Below are 22,204 nucleotides of genomic sequence, written 5' to 3'. Positions count from 1 at the left end.
TGTGTTAGTGAGCACTTCTCCTTTGCCGAGATAATGGAAAATTCACAGATAAACTCGTGAGTCTTTGATTTTATTTATTTTGTGCTGTGTTTTACTTGCATCTATTTGAAAGACTGAGTGTAAACACAAAAACCTATTGTATTTTATGTGCGGGAATGTGGAGAAAGTGGTTTAAATGTTAAACAAATTTCTTCCAGTCAGAGACAGTTACATATAATTTAATTTTTGCTTGATGCATAAAGTTAAAAGATTAAAACTAATAAAACAAATTTTAAAAAAGGGACTTTTTCCATTTGATTACATTTTACATGATGGATTATGCAGAAAAAGTAGAATTGGGCTGAAAGATCTATTGCTTTATTACCTATTCAGGTTGTAAATCATGTTTTTAAAAAGTAACTAAGTAACTAATTACTTTTGAAAACAAGTAATCAGTAAAGTAGCAGGATTACTTTTGGGGGGAAGTAATTAGTTACTGATTACTTTTTTCAAGTAACTTGACCAACACTGGTAATCACACATGCCAGGACCACCACATCCAGCATGTCATCTGAGACCACAGCTGAAATGGCCATCAGGCCCACCAGGCATTTGCCCGGTGGGCCGATGGTAATTTTTCATTTTAATGGGCTGATGCTTTGTTTTTTGTTTTGTTTTTTTTGTAATGGTATAAACAATAAAAGGTGGTGGATTGACCAATTGGTCATGATCGACTCGGCTCGGCAACTTGCGGCTCCTGAAAAGCAGCTTTTGACACAACTAATCCCAAACACCAGAAGGCATCACTAACACATCCATAAACCAGCAGAGGCCTAGAGATAAAATACTGGCTTGACCCTGACCTTTTGAAGCAGTCTTGATCTTGTGAAGCACAGATGTTCAACACTGTTCCAAAATGTTGTTCAAAACACGCACGTCATATGACCATTGCTACTTGTTGAGGTTATGGTAGTGCATTTGAGATTTTACTGTTTCTACAAGTGTCTTACCTGACAGGTGAGGTGCCAGGATTCCCTTTATTAATTTAAATGGAACAGACTTACTTGTGCTGGGCTTTTTAATCACAAAATTAATGTTTTTGATACAACTGCTTTTAATAATAACAAGTGTATACAAGAAAACAGTCCTCTCACTTAACCTTTGGTATTCAAAGTGTAGTTAAATAAATCTCATCCTATATGATTATGATTATAGAGAAAAGAAAGAGAGACTGTTGAATGGATTGAAATCCTTTATGGATGTTTTTATTTATCTATGTATCTTGTAATGAGTATTTGTGGCAGCATGATGTTGTGCATAGCGTCTCCTACTGAAAAGATGGTCTCTCAAAACTGATGGTTCACAATCCTTTTTTTAAACGGCCGTGTATGTGAACACACCAGAAGAGCTACAACAAACCTTAGGAGGTTAATGAATTAACTCGTATGAATATATATAGAGAGAAAGCACATACTGCTCAGTAAATTAATTAATTATTCAATAATTTTATCAATCAGTGATCTGTCAGAAACAAAATACTGTCATGAAAAACACAAGATAAGATTTATTTTACAACAGTCACACTTTAAAATGGGGACCTTTTTAGAGATAGCAGAGAACAGCACTGTGATCCATGGAAGATGATCTGTCAACACCGATTTTGTAACATAAAAATTCAAGTATTAATAGTAAGTAAATAAAGTTTATGTATGCAGCACCTTTCTCAGACAAGTGTCTCAAAGTGCTTTACAAGAAAGGTAAGAAAGCAGAATACAGTCATAAATACATCATAAAAACCCTGGTCTAATTAAAAGCTTTTTGAAATAAAAAATGTCTTTAGCTGTATTTTAATGGTCTTCACTCAGTCAAGACACCTTAGAAATGGAACAAGTACATTCCACAGTCTGGGTGCAACAGCTTGGAAAAATCGGTCCCGTCGAGTTCTAAAACAAGTGTGGGGGAGCACTAAAACGTTTTGATTTGATAACCGCAGGTTACGAGAAGAATTATGTGTACGAATTAAATCAGCAATATAGGGAGGGGCCTGTCCCTGTAATGCTCTAAAAGTTAAAACTAGAATTTTAAAATGGAACCAAAATCTGATTGGTAGCCAGTGCAGCGACTTTAAAACAGGGGTCATATGAGCTCCCTTGTTCGAGCGGGTCAGTAACGTCGCTGCAGTGTTTTGAACAACATGTAGATGAGCTAGCCCTTTCTTCTTTAAAAATGTAAACAGGCTGCACACAGTGAAATCACCTGCTAACCCTCCATAATCTGGTATAACAAGTCAAACTCTGCAACACTTGTCTGTGTCATCTATTTGTGACAGTAGCAAAAATGTTTCAGGTTTCATTGTTTCAGTGCTTCACAAAGCCTCACTTTTATCTTGTAATCATGAAGACACGATCAACAACCAAGTTAAGCGAGGCCAACATTCAGTTATAAAAAATTTTTTTAAGTAAGTATCAGGTGCTGGGTCTCTGACCCAGTGTTTTAAGTTTATTCTGTGTTTTTGATGTAAGGCTTGTGATTATAAGTTATTGTATTATTCTTATTAAGGGTCTCGTTGTTTTTTTACGTAAGTGATTATTATCATCTCTATCCTTGGTTTTTGTGTGTTGTTTCTTCTGTGGTCTGTCATGTGTTTTAGGTCTGTGTGTTCCATGTTGTCTACCTTGTGTTGTCATGTCCACATCTCCATGTTTTCTGTTTTATTTTGAAAGTTTCCCATTTTCAATGTGTTTAATTTTTACTGTTCCCTGTGACGTCACTATGTTCATTTTAATCAGCTGTTTCCCCGTGTGTTTCCACTTCCCTGATCACCTCCTGTGTACATTTAGTCTGTGGGTTTTCAGTCATTCCTTTTCTGGTCGTCTGCTATGTTCATTTCATGTTTCCAGGTTTTTGTATTTGTCCACGTCAGGTTTTTGTGTTCAGGGTTTTTCATGTTTTAATCTTAGTTTGCCCAGTTTAGGTTATTGTCTAGCATTGCCTTTTGCTTTGTAGTGTTTTCTGCCACCCTCAATAACCAGCTTGTTTTTGTTACACTCAGGTTTTGTTTTGCATGTCTGCATTTAGGTCCTCCTCCTCGTTCCATACAGTCTGCTTCAGCCAGACTGCAACAAACCAACAAAGACTGATCTGCTAAAAAAAGCCTCAATGTACTCTTTTTTTTTTTTCCAATGGTGGTGACCAGCACTGCCAAACAAGTCTGACTGGAATGATCAGTATGTCCCTATAAGCTGATCTTAAAGGCCGTGACGTGTGACTGACATCATGTACATACCACAGAAGGAGCCTGTAAGGAGCAATAATCATGAAAGATGAATTTCAAATCATATCTGAGATCTCAAAGGAACAACAAAGATCTATTTGACTGCTTCACTTTGTCTTTCTACTAAATTACAGTTTACCATTATTGTTTTTTTAACCACATCTGTGATTAAATTCAAGAGGAAAATACGAGCATTTACATTGTGAATAATACATATAGCAGTTTGTGTGAATTGCTCTTAGTCTGGCTCATTCCCTGGGACCTGTTTGTCATGGGAGAGCCTACCAGGAGGTTAATGCTTAAGACAACTCAGCTCCCAGGATCGTTTGGGTGTGCACATCCATCCACCACGATAAGGTGGCAATTCAAGGAGGGGAAGAATATAATTATTTGTACCCCACCTGCCACATGTTTCCTTGATTATAAGTATAATGTTCTAGCAAGTGAGCTCATATCATTCCTATTTTATATGTTTTACATCGGCTCCTGATAGATTTTAGGATTTGTGTTAAAATTCTTGTTTTAACACACAGAGCACTAAACGACCAGGCCCCCGATTATATATCTCAGCTTCTATAAAATACACTGCTGCTCGTTGTCTTTGTTTACAGGTTTAGAATTTGTTAGTTGTGTTCCATAAATGATGAAAAATTTGGAGAGACACCACCTTTCAATGTGTGTTACCAAGGCTGTTGAACAGTCTTTAAAGTCTGCTTTAAAGTCAGGAGATGATCCAATGGAAACTAAAGCTTTTTCGAATTCATTGGAGCCTGACCTTTGACCTATGACCTTGGAATGTTACACATTAAAATTTGTATTTTTCATCATTTTTACCCATATCATTGGAGCAGAATTGGCTAAAATCTTTGGCTACTGAAAAAATGAAAGGCTTGTTGTAGAGCTGTCTCTATGCCCTTTCATATAATATGTAAATTGATGTCCCTTCCTGAAAATATTTTCAACGGGTACTTTGACCTTGTGCGCTAACAATGAAGGTCAAGGTCAAATGTTTAAACAATGTAGGTTCTCTTGTCCCCAAGGCCTAATGCATTACCGTGAAGTTTGAAGATGATTCATAAAATGTTGATGGTAAAAAAAAATTCTGATTTTCAGCTTTAACAAGAATATTCCTGGTTGACATCCTGACCAGTTTTTTTTTTTTTTTTTTTTTTGTAGGCACTGTGGAGCATCAATGCTTGTCCACTCCACTCCTCTGAGAACCCAAGTTTGCTACCCCAGTCCAAAGACCTATGTGTCTGGTTAACTAGTGATTGTAAACTGTCTGTGACAAAGCAACAGAATAAAGTGCCAAAATTATGAATGTATGATAAAAGTGTGACTTTAATGAGATTAAATGAGATAAAAGCTCACAAAAGTGTCTGGGAATGTGGTGTCATAACATTTTAATGGCACCTGTGCTGCCATTTCAGTGAATGTGGGAATGATGCAAAACACACACGCACACACACACGCACGCAAACGTCTTTTGTATTCATGGTTACATATTTTCTTATATATCATGTATCAGATTCCATAATATTAGCCCAAAGATGTTACCAGCAATATCCCTGAATCTGTCTATTAAGCTGTAGTTCTCAAAGGCTATCACCTCATCAAAATCAGTATTATTTTCAGCTGAAAACATCAAGTTCTGAGCTGAAAGGGGATGAAGAGTTCAAGGAGAGTTATTTTACTCTCCTTGAACAATAAACACTGTTTTTGAGTTATTCCTGTCAGATTTGTCCATTTTTCTTAAAAATTCTCCACTTTTCTTCAAGTAAATTTGCCATTTGTTCTCTTATTCCACCTTGATGTGTGATCCTGACACATGAAGTGAGTGAAAAACCTACTAAACGTGTAGACTTCCATTATAAAAGGAAGTTGTAAGGCTTGTAATAGATCTCAATTACTGATAGCATTGAGGCTTCATATTTCACACAGACAAACTGCTCGGTGTTCCCTCCGTGCTTCACAGGAGAGACCTTCACTTGTGACAACCGATCACAAACCTTCAGTCGCTGATGTTAAAATACCTCTCATCTCATCTCACTTGACAGACTTAGCAGTTAATCAATCAAGATCAACTTCCAAGTACGGTAATCATAAATAGCAGCAGGACAATGCCTTCCGGAGGACACTTCATCTGATATTCAGACGCTGACTCAGCCAAAAGCTGTTGAACGGCATTCTAGTCACCTGAGGCCATGTTTTTAAAACATACTGAACATGTATTTCTTTGCTTTGTTTCAATGAAACAAAGAAACATTTTTCTTTCAATGCCATCCTGTCACAGAGGAAGATGAGGAGGGCTTGACTTCATGTGTTTATCTGATTGCCCCCTGAGGCACGATGGAGAAAGCATCTCTGCTTTGGCCACTCTGTAAGTACACTGCAATGATTACTTATGAAAAGGCCTAAATATCCTCTCTCTCTCTTTTTTCCCTGTCACTAAGATCTGTCTGGGTGTAGAACCAATGGAGGTTAAAGTGTTTTTAGATGAAAAGGCATAGAGGGACCAAAAAACTGTTTTTTATTTATTTTACTCTACATCAATTATATGTAGAAAATTGTTGTAGAAACACTGATTTACAAGTTAATGTGCTCATATCAGTGTATGACATGAAAGTGGCTGCACAGGAGTTTAACCAGGGTTTAATTTTCAATGACTAATTTACAATGTGGTGAAAAAAGGTTTTGGAATCATTGTTTAAGTAAATTTCAGAATTCAAATAAGAAAGAATTAAAACTTTAAATAAATCTGATGAGGTACAAAGAGTAATCTTTGTTTCCTCCATCACGCCTGGTGTGAGAGAATCGTTCTATGCTCATTCTCCATCTCTGTGCACAGTTTCTATGGTGGTTATCACTTTTCACTACTGTCATATTTTGACCTCAGATCAACCTGAGTGTTGTTTCTCTTTAGTTCTGATCTCACTGTTGAGCTGCACAACAAACCAAGGTCAGTAATTGTAAAACACTCTACATTCACCCTTAACCATTGGCTTTGATTCCCACCAAGCATGAACCATGTATCCATGTATGCATGTATGTCTTTCTTCTTTCTTTCCTCACAGCTCGTCTGACTGTGAGTCCCAGCAGCTCTCAGTTCTTTGAAGGAGACTTTGTGTCTCTGAGCTGTGAGGAGGACGACAGCTCTGCTCATTCAGTAACAACATTCAGTAACAACAGCTGTACGAGTTATTCAGTTTTTCAGTTTTTCTTTTCATGAATAAATCCTGTAGCAAACAAACTGTGTCCTGTATTTGTCACTGAACACATTTGTAACTCCAGGATGAGAAAATTTTTTTAAAAGTAACTTTTGTTTATTTATCGGCTGTGGATAGTTTGTCCTCCACTTATCCAGTTTCCTCAAATTTGCAGAAAATGCTGTGAAATGTTTTAGCTAACTGCTCTGTGAGAATCACCAAGTGTGTGAAACAATCAATGAGATCTTACTTGGGGTTTGTTTCTAGCTTCAGTTAAAAACATTCTAAAAGTTCATCTATTTTTGCAGGCTGTTAATAGAAAAATACCCCCCGTAAAGGTACAATTAAAACATGGTTCAGTTTCTAAATTGTCTGCTATGTGTGGCTAGCGTACAGTTCTTCCCTTGTTTGTGGTGGCTTTTTACACTATAGTAATTCAGAGGTCACTGTTAAGAGGCTTAAAATGCAAACAATATATTTTATTATATTTATTTTTATTATTCATTTTTCTGACATTTAGAATTGAGCAGCCATTTTTGCCATCACACCATATACACATATACAAAAAATGAATAAACAGCAAAATAAAAATAACAAGCAATTATTTTTTCAAAAAAGTGTGTGAGTGGTGTTTTTTTCTGTTCTCAAACTGATCTCCCTGTTGGAGCTCAGTCTGGGGGAGTTATTTTTTTCTCCTTATCTTTCCTCATGTTGTGCTTTTCCATGTTATACCTCTCTGACCTGTCTTCCCCATGTGATGTTTGTGTAATGTATGTATGGTCGGAGGGTAAGATGGCACCGCCATTGCGTGCAATTGGACTCAACACAGTATTTAAATAGTGAATCTCTCTCTCTCTGTTGGAACAGAAGAGGTGATCTGCTGTCCCCTGTTGGAAACTTCTTAAAACTGCTTCTTAACTAAAACCCTGCAAACTTTCCTGACACTTGTTTTCAGGATGGGGTGTTACTGATCATGTATCATCATGCATTTCCCACATAAACAAGTTTTCACAAAGCAGCAGCATGTGTCATGTATAATATGTGAGATGCAGTTAGTGTCTCCTATATTAAAATGGCTGCTAATAATGTGCATCATTGTTCGAGCTGCTTGTTGCTGCACATTTATGTCAACATCTCTCATGATGAGTGGAATGTGAACTCCAAATTATTTAATATATAGATGATAAAGTAGATTCAAACTGTCTAAGTGTCAAGGAGTCAGGACAGACTCAAGTGCAGACTGAGAGATACAATTAAACAGTCTTGTATTAATCCACACTGGGTGCACTAGATGCATGTGGGGGAAAAGGTTCCAAGGGTGCACAGGGTCACGGAGCAACAAGATCTTCACACATGCTCCACTCCTCTCGCTCCTCACAGGGTATCCCTCAATATTACTCAATATTCCAGCGACGAGTAGCCCTCGCCCCTGCCTTATGAAGAGCCAGCAAACAATAGTGAGGAATCACCAGTGACCAGCTGCAGGTGCGTGGGGCAAGGGCGGGCGCTCAGTCTGAGGAGGCAGAGTGACAGGAGCGAGAGAGCAAGAGAGAGACAAAACGAAAACAAAACAATTTGTCGCCACGATGGGCTGACCAGGCAGGCACAGGGACCATGACACTAATAACACGTGAGTTTAAGTTATTTTAATAAATAAAGATGAATTAATATTGCTTATAATTTGATCATATTGAAATTAGATTGTTATAATAGTCAAACAGGTTTAGATGTTAACATGCCCGCAGCGTGTGAGCTTGAGGATCAGAAACTTGAACCTGGACGACCACATAAGTGTTTGCGTTTGTTACCCACGAGGTGGATAACAGACCAACTGTACTGTAATGACTTGCTGACCGTTACTAACTTTAACTTAATGCAAATCAAAATAAAATCCATGTTAGCAAATGTGAAATCCATCAAGGATTAAAACTAAACAGTTTCTTTAGTAGGAAAGTTTGACCTTCTTGGTTGATGCTGTAAAAACAGATCGAGTGCGACCCCCACAGTCTCTCCCTCTGTTCCTGTGGAGGCTTTGACATTATGTCCTCTTCTAAGCTAGAGATAATCCATCACTACACGTCACTGCAGATACTAACTGGAAGTTCATGTTTCCAACAAGAAAAGATTAAGAGACCCTGAAGCTCGGAGCTGTATTCCTTTCAGAATTCACTAAAATGGAACAAGGCAGGATTCATTTAAGTTCAGTGAATAAAGCTCAAGTTACACCCGACTGACTCAACATGAACTCTGTGACTCTGAGTCTGTGCAGCTCAGAAGTGATGCTGAGCAGTCACAGCACCCCACAGCCAATCTCTGCTGAGTATGCTTCGGTGGTTCTGCTGCCATGGAGATGATGAAGTCACTTCCTGTCAGAGGAAGATCAGAAATTTTTAATAGAGGTTAAAGCAAGAGACTCGTGGGGAGGTAAACAATGAGGTCAGCAGTTTGAGTTTGACATTTAACAAGACTGCAGAGAAAAGCGATGAACAGTGTGGTCATAGGTTTAGTCGTGTAACACACTGACGAGCAGGAAACTGTTACTTTTTTCTTTTATATCCAACACGGAGCTGTGTTTGACCTGTGCAGGAGCGGAAATGTGATGGCACTTCCATACTCTTTTACTAAAGGGCGAGTTAATGCCGTCAAAATTATGTATCTGAGTTTTAGCACAGACTACAATAACCTCAGTTTTGTCTGAATTTAGAAGCAGAGAATTAGGTCACCTCAGCCAGTCCACCAATCGAGTGTCATAAAAAAGAAAGCACAGAACTAAAACGTTATTTTCACACTGTATTTTTATTGTTTGCATTCTTGTTCTTATGTACATTATATACTATCTATTTATGTACAAAAATGTACAAAAAGTCTAAAAACATTAGCTTTTCAGTGGTTTGAAGTACCTCTAACTCTGCATTACCACAATATGTGATTTTTGGCTTTCAAAATCCTCCCATACAAGTTTTAAAAATGAGAGAACAAAAAGAAAAACAAAGTCTTTTTGAAACACTTAAAAACAACCTGTGATATCCTGCAAAAGTTAGTCAAACTGACTCAACAAGGACTTAGTGACAGATCACAGGAAGAGGTGTAACAGCTGAAATCTGTAACAACAGCTTCATTTTGGTGCCTCTAATGACAGCAAAAGGCCGAGAGCAGCCAATTAGAGCCAGATCACATCTTTGATTCCCAGGCTCACAATAACAGGTTAACAATAACAGTAAAGAGCTTATATTTTGTTTAGTCTTTGTGATTTAAAAGTGAACACAGAACCATTGAGTCTGATTGTACCTGGTTGATAAAAGCTTATCAAACAGAGATTTAAGACTGCTTTCATAAAGTGCTCTGTGGTTAAGGAGGAGGATCAGTGATCCCTCTAGTTTCCACTGTCGGTTGCTTGGAGCAAAAGCTCAGGAGGGTGAGCTGTGTGCTGTTTGATGATTTAACAGGAGTCCAGAGAGAACACAGAGCAGAACAACAGCTTTTATAATCACGTCTGTACAACAGAAACTAAAGGTGGCTCAGGTCCTCCTCATATTCAGCATCACATAAATTACTGAAGAGATATTTCAAGTCCCCTCTTCATTTGCTTCTGCACGTCCAGCTCAGGTTCACAGGGAGATGAAGTCTACCCCAGCAGCATTTCAAGTTATCCCAAATACAAATCTCTTTAGGATGTATTCCTCAAATACATTCACTTTACCATTGAAAAATGTGACTAATATAAAAATAATCAACCTCCCATCCAAACAAAGAATCTATGAATTCAAGAAAAAAAAAATGCAGAAGGATGAAGTGACGATTTTCACATTTAGTTTTTATCGTTTTTGTGTTTAGTTTTGCAGAAACGTTTCAATCATTTAGCATCCACGCATTTTAAACACAGTTTCACTTCAGATATTCATAAAGTTCTTAATTTAAAAGAAATAAACTTTTAAAAGTTCAAACTTCTGAACGTCATTTATACTAAAAGGAATATTTATAGCCAGTACGTGAATCAGTACTTAGTACTTTTCAGCGTATCCTCACAGACGAACCATCATTTTCACTCCGAAGCCAAAGCCGAGAATTTGCCGACTCTGTAACGTTGATCGAAATTTGTTAATCGAAATTTGGTTGGTAAAACGCATGGAGGCGACACCTCTCCTCATTTGCTTTCAGCCACAATGGAAACATTTGCAGCTGCTTCATTGTACTGGGCCGTGCTCTGCGCCTGCGTCCTGATTTGCGCTGCCGAAGGTGAGCTCTGCGTTTCTTCACACTGTGAGCAACGATGCGAGCAGCTCCACATCAGCACACTCAACACTGCACCAGAGTATCGCTGATGAACGCGAACCTTTTTCAAACTTCGGGTTTTCATGTTTGTTTGTTCGTTTTTTGTTTTGTTTTTTTGTCTTAACGTAAAACGTTAAATGTCAGTTATGATTTGATTTTCACTTCTCAGTTGTATTATTTTTCATTTTCTGTAAAGTAATGCAAATGATGTGGGAAAAATCGGGTCAAAATGCGAACGGTTGTGCGTGATGTAAACGGCTCCACTGATCCCTTCAACCCCAAATTGCGGAATTTTTCCCTGTTTAAAGGTGAAAGATATTTAGTTTATGTACGGACACGAGTCAGCCCGTATATGAGATGATTGGAAAAAAGGGCAAGGAAACGTGTCTAGAGAAAAACAAAAAAAACAAAAAAAAGAAATAAACAAAAAAACAAAAGAAAATGTAAGATTCGTGTTTATGTCTGCGGTGTGAGCCCACAGAAAGCCAAATATGAGTTGAATCACATTAAAACCAGTATTCAAAATGCTAAAATCTTATATGAAAAATGCAAAAGAGTTTTCAGCTTACTGTCAGAAGCTGAAGCCACCCACGCCAAAGCTTAAAATAAGGCTTTCCTCAACGTTATTCGGGATTTCGTGACTAAATATTGATGAAAAGGCATGAAGTAGACGGTTCCTCTGGTTCACTGTTAGCAGGAATGAAACATCTTAAACCTGCGTTACTTTTCCGGGGCGTGCTGTGCGTCTGCGTCGTGGTTTGCGCTGCTGAAAGTGAGCTCTGACATCAGCCGAGCCTCAGACCTGAACTTATACCTGACTGATCGAAACAAAGTAATATCTCTCAATAATGCTGAGGTAACTTAAAGAAGGCAGTCTGACTTTAGGGTTTTATTTATCACTTTTAAAGTCCTCCATGGTCTGGCTCCAGAATATTGTACCTGAGCTGCTGTTCCCGTAACAGCCACCTCGTCTATCCCCAGATCCTGCAGACAGAAACCTGGTCATTGTTCCCACCTCACGCGTAAAGACGCACAACGATCAAGCGTTTGCTCTTAGAGCTCAACTGTGCAATTTGTCTTCGTTTACATCACTAATCCAGTCTCATTTTTATCGTAAGGCTTCTTTTTATTTTATTTATTTTACATCTTGATCTTTTGTATTTTTCTACACGTTTTATTCATTAAAAACTGATAGATTTTTATGTACATTTTATTATTTTTTATTATTTTTATTTTGATCATGCAGCAGGTCTCTCTTTGAAATGCAATTTTTAATCTCAATGAGATTTTTTTTTTTGTACCCGAAGGATTAAGAATGTTACACTTGAATCTTGTGTGACGAGTTTTAGTTGACATGTAAACGGTTCCTCCTTGTTTGCTCCTCCAATAAGTACTCGACGACATCTTTATCACCATAACCAGTAATTGAGATTGTCCCAAACTCCACTGTGCATTAACGCACCACCATGATTGGCTCATCATTCCTACTTCTGATTGATTGGCTCTTTTCTAACAGGTGCATGAAAATCTCCTAAAAACTCCAGAAATATATCATAGAAATATCTGCTCTGTGTTGTTTCCTCTTTCAGACCAGAAAAACATCACAGCTGAGTCTGGACAGAACGTCACTCTGACATGTCGAGCTCCAAACAACAACATCATAGTTGTAGAGTGGAGCAGAGCTGACCTGGGAGATCAATATGTGCTTTTATACCGAGATGAGCTGTTTGATCCAGATTACCAACATCCATCTTTTAAGAACCGGGTGGATCTGCAGGACAGACAGATGAAGGATGGAGACGTGTCTCTGATTCTGAAGAATGTGACAATTGTTGATAATGGGACATACGAGTGTCTTGTAAAGACAGGAAATTATCGCAGAAAAAGAGCAAATCTGAGTGGTGACCCCATCAGCATCATCCACTTGCATGTTGTTCCTCCAGGTGAGTGAGTAGAGTTGAGTGTGTGTGTGATCAGAGGTGAAGCTGCTTCCTGGTTGTTGATGTTTGTTTCTAAAGATGTTGTTGATGAGACTTTGTAGAAAGCAGCTGGTCTGAGTGATGTGATCAGAGTGCAGTAGATAATGTCTGACAGCAGTTTGAAGAGGAAATGGATTCTGTTCTGTTCTTCACTCATCACCTACCTGACAGCTGACACCTCACACCTGTTTCTCACCTGCAGGTCAGACAGGAGGACACACAGAGGATGGATCTGTTGGACTCATCGTTGGTCTGAGTGTTCCTGCTGGGCTTCTTGTTGCTGCTGTTGTTGGAATTTTGATTTACAGAAGACGCAAATTTTTGTGTTATGGATATAAAATGAATATTTGAAATATCTCAGAGGTTCTTACACGACGATGCTGGGCAAGAGAACCCATTAGAAATAAAAATGTCCCATCACACATAAATATCATGTTTGAGCTCATCTTTAACTCTCTGCACTCATTATTTGTCTGCAGCATTCTGAATTTCTGCTTTCTTTTAAAAGCTGTGACTTTGTTAGAGTTTCGGAAATTGTTATTTATTGTTACCAATCTGTTCATTTCCAAGATATTTTTCTTAGATTTTAGTGTACACATTATTTGTTAATGCAGTTTGCACTTCTCTCTTACACAATGTGAGTCTTACTTCTTACTTCATTTTTACTTTTTTAATATCTTGTATATAGATAAATTCCTGCACTCTCTCATTGAATTAGTCCCTTACAGGGCACCTCCTGCACTTTTATTCTTTATCATGCAGCTGTAAAAATTATGTATCTGAGTTTTAGCACAGACTACAATAACCTCAGTTTTGTCTGAATTTAGAAGCAGAGAATTAGGTCACCTCAGCCAGTCCACCAATCGAGTGTCATAAAAAAGACTGTATTTTTATTGTTTGCAGTCATGTTCTTATGTACATCTTATACTATCTATTTATGTACAAAAATGTACAAAAAGTCTAAAAACTTTAGCTTTTCAGTGGTTTGAAGTACCTCTAACTCTGCATTACCACAATATGTGATTTTTGGATTTCAAAATCCTCCCGTACAAGTTTTAAAAATGAGAGAACAAAAAGAAAAACAAAGTCTTTTTGAAACACTTAAAAACAACCTGTGACATCCTGCAAAAGTTAGTCAAACTGACTCAACAAGGACTTAGTGACAGATCACAGGAAGAGGTGTAACAGCTGAAATCTGTAACAACAGCTTCATTTTGGTGCCTCTAATGACAGCAAAAGGCCGAGAGCAGCCAATTAGAGCCAGATCACATCTTTGATTCCCAGGCTCACAATAACAGGTTAACAATAACAGTAAAGAGCTTATATTTTGTTTAGTCTTTGTGATTTAAAAGTGAACACATAACCATTGAGTCTGATTGTACCTGGTTGATAAAAGCTTATCAAACAGAGATTTAAGACTGCTTTCATAAAGTGCGCTGTGGTTAAGGAGGAGGATCAGTGATCCCTCTAGTTTCCACTGTCGGCTGCTTGGAGCAAAAGCTCAGGAGGGTGAGCTGTGTGCTGTTTGATGATTTAACAGGAGTCCAGAGAGAACACAGAGCAGAACAACAGCTTTTATAATCACGTCTGTACAACAGAAACTAAAGGTGGCTCAGGTACTCCTCATATTCAGCATCACATAAATTACTGAAGAGATATTTCAAGTCCCCTCTTCATTTGCTTCTGCACGTCCAGCTCAGGTTCACAGGGAGATGAAGTCTACCCCAGCAGCATTTCAAGTTATCCCAAATACAAATCTCTTTAGGATGTATTCCTCAAATACATTCACTTTACTATTGAAAAATGTGACTAATATAAAAATAATCAACCTCCCATCCAAACAAAGAATCTATGAATTCAAGAAAAAAAAAATGCAGAAGGATGAAGTGACGATTTTCACATTTAGTTTTTATCGTTTTTGTGTTTAGTTTTGCAGAAACGTTTCAATCATTTAGCATCCACACATTTTAAACACAGTTTCACTTCAGATATTCATAAAGTTCTTAATTTAAAAGAAATAAACTTTTAAAAGTTCAAACTTCTGAACGTCATTTATACTAAAAGGAATATTTATAGCCAGTACGTGAATCAGTACTTAGTACTTTTCAGCGTATCCTCACAGACGAACCATCATTTTCACTCCGAAGCCAAAGCCGAGAATTTGCCGACTCTGTAACGTTGATCGAAATTTGTTAATCGAAATTTGGTTGGTAAAACGCATGGAGGCGACACCTCTCCTCATTTGCTTTCAGCCACAATGGAAACATTTGCAGCCGCTTCATTGTACTGGGCCGTGCTCTGCGCCTGCGTCCTGATTTGCGCTGCCGAAGGTGAGCTCTGCGTTTCTTCACACTGTGAGCAACGATGCGAGCAGCTCCACATCAGCACACTCAACACTGCACCAGAGTATCGCTGATGAACGCGAACCTTTTTCAAACTTCGGGTTTTCATGTTTGTTTGTTCGTTTTTTGTTTTTTTTTTTGTCTTAACGTAAAACGTTAAATGTCAGTTATGATTTGATTTTCACTTCTCAGTTGTATTATTTTTCATTTTCTGTAAAGTAATGCAAATGATGTGGGAAAAATCGGGTAAAATGCGAACGGTTGTGCGTGATGTAAACGGCTCCACTGATCCCTTCAACCCCAAATTGCGGAATTTTTCCCCGTTTAAAGGTGAAAGATATTTAGTTTATGTACGGACACGAGTCAGCCCGCATATAAGACGAGTCAGATTTAAAAAGCGTCATCATTGGATAAAAAGGGGAAGGAAATTTGTCTCAAGAAAAACAAAAAACAAACAAACAAAAAAGAAATAAACAAAAAACAAAAGAAAATGTAAGATTCGTGTTTATGTCTGCGGTGTGAGCCCACAGAAAGCCAAATATGAGTTGAATTAAAACCAGTATTTAAAATTCTAAACTCTTATATGAAAAATGCAAAAGAGTTTTCAGCTTACTGTCAGAAGCTGAAGCCACCCACGCCAAAGCTTAAAATAAGGCTTTCCTCAACGTTATTCGGGATTTCGTGACTAAATATTGATGAAAAGGCATGAAGTAGACGGTTCCTCTGGTTCACTGTTAGCAGGAATGAAACATCTTAAACCTGCGTCACTTTTCCGGGGCGTGCTGTGCGTCTGCGTCCTGGTTTGCGCTGCTGAAAGTGAGCTCTGACATCAGCCGAGCCTCAGACCTGAACTTATACCTGACTGATCGAAACAAAGTAATATCTCTCAATAATGCTGAGGTAACTTAAAGAAGGCAGTCTGACTTTAAGGATTTATTTGTCACTTTTAAAGTCCTCCATGGTCTGGCTCCAGAATATTGTACCTGAGCTGCTGTTCCCGTAACAGCCACCGCGTCTACCCCCAGATCCTGCAGACAGAAACCTGGTCACTGTTCCCACCTCACGCGTAAAGACGCACAACGATCAAGCGTTTGCTCTTAGAGCTCAACTGTGCAACTTGTCTTCGTTGGCATCACTACTTCAGTCTCATTTTTATCGTAAGGCTTCTTTTTATTTTATTTATTTTACATCTTGATCTTTTGTTTTTTTTCTACACTTTTTATTGATTAAAAAACTGATAGATTTTTATCTAAATGTTATTGTTTTATTTTGATCTTGGTCTCTCTTTGAAATGCAATTTTTAATCTCAATGAGAATTTTTTTTACCCGAAGGATTAAGAATGTTACACTTGAATCTTGTGTGACGAGTTTTAGTTGACATGTAAACTGTTCCTCCTTGTTTGCTCCTCCAATAAGTACTCGACGACATCTTTATCACCATAACCAGTAATTGAGATTGTCCCAAACCTCCACTGTGCATTAACGCACCACCATGATTGGCTCATCATTCCTACTTCTGATTGATTGGCTCTTTTCTAAGAGGTGCATGAAAATCTCCTAAAATCTCCAGAAATATATCATAGAAATATCTGCTCTGTGTTGTTTCCTCTTTCAGACCAGAAAAACATCACAGCTGTGTCTGGACAGAACGTCACTCTGACATGTCGAGCTCCAAACAACAACCTCATAGCTGTGAACTGGAGCAGAGCTGACCTGGGAGAAAAATATGTGCTTTTATACCGGGACGGGCACTTTGAGACACACAACCAGCATCCATCTTTGAAGAACCGGGTGGATCTGCAAGACAGACAGATGAAGGATGGAGACGTGTCTTTGATTCTGAAGAATGTGACGACTAATCACACTGGGACGTACGAGTGTCGTGTTTTCGTGGGAGAAACAAGCTCATGGAAGTCCATCAACACCACGTACCTGAGAGTTGATCCTCCAGGTGAGTGAGTAGAGTTGAGTGTGTGTGTGATCAGAGGTGAAGCTGCTTCCTGGTTGTTGATGTTTGTTTCTAAAGATGTTGTTGATGAGACTTTGTAGAAAGCAGCTGGTCTGAGTGATGTGATCAGAGTGCAGTAGATAATGTCTGACAGCAGTTTGAAGAGGAAATGGATTCTGTTCTGTTCTTCACTCATCACCTACCTGACAGCTGACACCTCACACCTGTTTCTCACCTGCAGGTCAGACAGGAGGACACACAGAGGATGGATCTGTCGGACTGAAAGTTGGTCTCTCTGTTTTTGCTGTTATTACTGTTGTTGTTGTTTTGATTTGCAAAAAATATTCCAAAAAAAGAAAAGTCTCGGGTTTCATAACCCAGAGAATGGTTGCCTCAGTGTCTCCGAGCTTCTTGCATGCTGAGCCAGAGAATCCACCGATATTAAAAACGTTACTGGTGGATGGTTTCCTCCCCGCTTTACACGAAAATAATCCTGTTTAACTCGTTGCAGCTCATTATTTGTCAGATTTATGCCCTTACATACAGCATTGGAAAAGCTCCATTTTGCTTTAAAAGCCACAAAAAGAACACAAAATATAACAATGAAAACTCCCAAGGAGCAGCTTTGCAGTTTTATGATCCATCTGTGGCTTTACGTATCTTGAATATGTTTTTATTACTGATGGTGTTATCTCTTTGACTTCTTGATCTGACTATGATCCACAATATTTAGTCAGAATGGTGAGGATGTTTATTTAATATTCTGAAAAAAAGGTGGATGAAGTGAAATTTTGACACAGAGGCTGTACATGCTCCTTATTACACTGTTGTGTTTTATAAATCACTTGTCACCATTTTGCTCTGTTTATTGGCTTACACTGAAATTCAGAATTCATTTTACTGGGCATCATCAAGCATCAAGCATATACACCGAATGGCCACTTTATTGAGCACACCTGTTCAACTATTCTTTAATTGAAATATCTAATCAGCCAATCAAATGTCTGCATGCCTAAATGATTAAGAGTAAATCCATTTCGAGATGCAGACATGGTTAAGATCACCTGCTGAAATTCCAACTGAGAACAAAAAGTGAAGAAAAGTGATTTAGGAACACTGAACGTGGCATGGTTCTTGGTGCCGTGGTATTTCAGAAACCAGTGATTTATTGGGAAAACAAAAGCCTCATCTAAATTTACTATTTCATTATACATTCAACATATTGATTCCCATTCTGGATTACATTCCAGATCACTAGTTGATTTATACAGTGACAATCATATAAACTATACAAAACACTGCCAACTAAAATAGTACTGCATACAATATATTATAATATTATATAACTTATCTATAAAGACTCTAAAAAAACTGAACATATCATTCATCATATAATAAATGCTCAAAATACATCCTTTTAAATTCTTTTAATTTCTTTTTTTAATCATTTGGATAATTTCTTCATAATGCAGCCAAAAAAATCTTTAAGAAAGAAAGAAAGAAAAAAACTTCTATCATCATTTTTTTCTCTTCTTTGTGCTCAAGTTGAATTATTAACATCTATGAGAAAAAGCCTCCCAGAGAAAACAGTGTGTCTAAGGTATAGACAGGAGTCAGGCCCAGATATTTAACAGACTTAAGTTCATTTAGAATATCAAAGGAGTTGTGATAAATGAGTTGGAAGCACTTCAGAGGATCTCTATGATAACATGCTCTGATTCCATTGAAAGGATCATAAATGGCAATTAGGTTGCCTGGGTTGTTGACCCAGAGTTTTCAGTTTTGCATCATTATTGAACTTTGATTTTGATATTATTTATTATTTCTAGTCTTTTGATTTCTTAGAGTTCTGCTTTCTGGTTTCTGTCTATGTTCCTTAGTTGTTCTATATTCCTTGTCAAGTCTGTGTCTCTGTGTTATGTTTGCTGTTTTACTTTGAAGTCTGTGTCTCAGGTTATTGTATGAGGCTTTGCTTCCCCTGTCTCATTAGCCCTGATTTGCAGCTAGAATCTACAAAATAAAACGAAGTGCTTCGTTATGGCTGCCCACTCTACAGGGTGGAGTTCTGTCTAATATTGGGCCACCGCTGTGTTACTTTGAACATGTATTTTTTGGGGGGGTGAAAAATTTGTTGTTTATATGTTTAATAAATAATTATGATCAGTAAACTTTCCTTGTTTAAACATGTACCATGGTTTGGTCTTTCTTTACTTGTAACTTCTCAATGTTGGTAAAAGCAATCAGTGAAAAATACATATAATAAACATATAATAATGGACAACCCACTATGGAGTATGCTTCTGCTGTGAGGTCCTGCCTCCATGTAGGCTACTTATGCAATTAATCGCTAGACAGGTATATTTATAAATAATATTATATTAGGGAAATTTTCCTATACATATTTTTGACCTGGGGGTTGAATTGATTGTGAACTGGAAAGGGAAAATGCTTAAGAACTTGCAAAGTAAAAACATGATGCATTTGAGGTAACCCTTTTTCATTTTTATTTAAGAAGAGAATTTGGTCCACTGTGCGATGGCCGAACCTGTTTCTTTTCTTGGAGATAATTTCTCCTCTCTTAGAGAAAATCCTCTCACATGAAACAGAAGAGGCTGGAGTGCACAGAAACTGTAGAGATGCAGTTATACTGTCTTCCTGGGTCCCACAGACTATCAGCTAAAAAGAATAATCTAATTAAATTGCTGGACATTTTGTAAAATAACATTTTAGGATTATTTTAAAAATACATATTTTTCATTATATTAAATTTAATTCAAATAGAAGTGTTTCTAACTTGAAAAGCAGATTTTTAACACTTTAAGATTTTCAGGTTTTAAGATAAAATAAACAGACAAAACGAGAGCAAACAAAAAGAACATAAAGCTGACTAACCCATCCGATTGACCAAAATCAACTCAAAATACTCACATATGACAGAACCTACCCTCTTGCTGGCTCCATTTCTCTCAATAGAAGGATCAGTGGTTTGCTATCTCTCACCATCAAAACACTCCACAAATCCTGCAAATGATTCACTTCCTTATAAAACAGTGAATCAGTTACCAAAGCAGTTAGGTCTTAAATGAAGCTTCGGATGACTCTGGCCAAGCGAATCAAGCCTCGACACAATGCTTCTGAAGCAGTGTGTTGTTTATTTTGACACACGCACCGGAGCGTCAGCTTCAAGTGATGCCAGTTCTCTGTTTTTCTGCCATCTAGCAATAAATCTAAGTTTGAGATTACTTTCCGCCTCCAAGTGTCTGCACTTTGGGTCCTCCTTACCACCACTCCTGCCTGCACACAGCCACATGGCACTATTGTATTAAGAACCTGCGTATGACCTCAAGTTGGTCAAAGTGAAGCTGAACAGACTTGAGAGCGTTTTCCAAATCCTCCAGAGCTCGACTGATACAGTCTGGACTCTGACTCCTGTCTTGCTGCTTCAAAGATGTAAAAGCCCAGTTGTAATATGCAATAGCTCCCCAACAGTGATCCTTCTGAATGGCTTTAGTGTACATGTTGATGCTCTATGCAAACTTCCCGTTTTCACGCAGGTCATTACCAAAACTAATGTAGTGGTAGAGGTTTGATGATGGTGATTCTCTCTGTCTGAGTTTCTGCCTCGCTGTGTCCAGATCAGTTTTCAGTCGACTTTTTAACTCTTCAGTAGAGTCTTTTGTACTGAAGCTTGTGAGTAGCAGCATACCCCAAAACTCATTCAGAGCAGACAGATCTGAAGCTTCTGGTTTGTTGTTACTGCTTTTTTACACAACATCTAGTACGCCCAGATAATCATTGAAGAGCTCTTCCTTCTTCTTCATGTCTGGGATCTGAGACTCCAAGTAGTTTGATAGTTCATCAGCCACTGAGCTGTCTCTGACCTGTTTAGTTATATTTATTTCCTGTTGTGATGCTTCAGTCAGAATATCCTTCAGTTTTGAAGACATTTCTGCAGATGCTTTATTACTGTTGCTTTGTTGATATGACCTTAACTGCATTGCAAACAGATGTTATTTAAGTGGAGTCACATCTGTTAGCGTTGTATATAATGGGTGAAGTTTCCTTGTTGAAAGCAGTAATTGGAGTGATTCTGCCAGCTGACTGAAACAGACAATGAGCTGAGCAGATTTTGGAGATCCTTGTCTAGCAGTGCAGCCAAATTCCTGTGCCTCCACACAGGTATTCTTGGGAAGGAACATATAACGCAGACAGCAGAAATAACTGCAAAGGCACCAAACACTAAAAGAAAGATACCCTAACCTGGCTTCAAACTGACCACAAAGAGAGTCAGGAATACATGTACAGTGTGGACATGATCGGCTCTTCCTACATTGTCTTTGTCCAAAATGTATGACTCCAAGTCTCAGAATATCAGACAAACAAAGTTATGTGTGTTATGTATAATATGGGAGATACTGTTAACGTCTGCTATATTAAAATGACTTCTGATAATGAGCTTTGCTGTTTCAGCTGCTGGTTGTTCCACATTTATGTAAACATCTGTCATGGTGAGTGAAATGTGAACTCCAAATTATTCAAAATATAAATCAAAACTGTCTAAGAGTAGGTTTAAGTTATTTTAGTAGATAAATAGGAATTAATATTGCTTATAATTTGATCCTATTGAAATTAGATTTTTATAATAGTCAAACAGGTTTAGATGTTAACATGCCCGCAGCGTGTGAGCTTGAGGATCAGAAACTTGAACCTGGACGACCACACAGGTGTTTGCGTTTGTTACCCACGAGGTGGATAACAGACCAACTGTACTGTGATGATTTATAGACAGTTACTAACTTTAACTTAATGCAAATCAAAATAAAATCCATGTTAGCAAATGCGAAATGTATCAAGGATTAAAACTAAACAGTTTCTTTAGTAGGAAAGTTTGACCTTCTTGGTTGATGCTGTAAAAACAGATCGAGTGCGACCCCCACAGTCTCTCCCTCTGTTCCTGTGGAGGCTTTGACATTATGTGCTCTTCTAAGCTAGAGATAATCCATCACTACACGTCACTGCAGATACTAACTGGAAGTTCATGTTTCCAACAAGAAAAGATTAAGAGACCCTGAAGCTCGGAGCTGTATTCCTTTCAGAATTCACTAAAATGGAACAAGGCAGGATTCATTTAAGTTCAGTGAATAAAGCTCAAGTTACACCCAACTGACTCAACATGAACTCTGTGACTCTGAGTCTGTGCAGCT

Source organism: Oreochromis niloticus, linkage group LG3 (genome assembly GCF_001858045.2).
Source record: "Oreochromis niloticus isolate F11D_XX linkage group LG3, O_niloticus_UMD_NMBU, whole genome shotgun sequence".
NCBI lineage: Eukaryota > Metazoa > Chordata > Actinopteri > Cichliformes > Cichlidae > Oreochromis > Oreochromis niloticus.
This window is presented reverse-complemented; position numbering follows the sequence as displayed.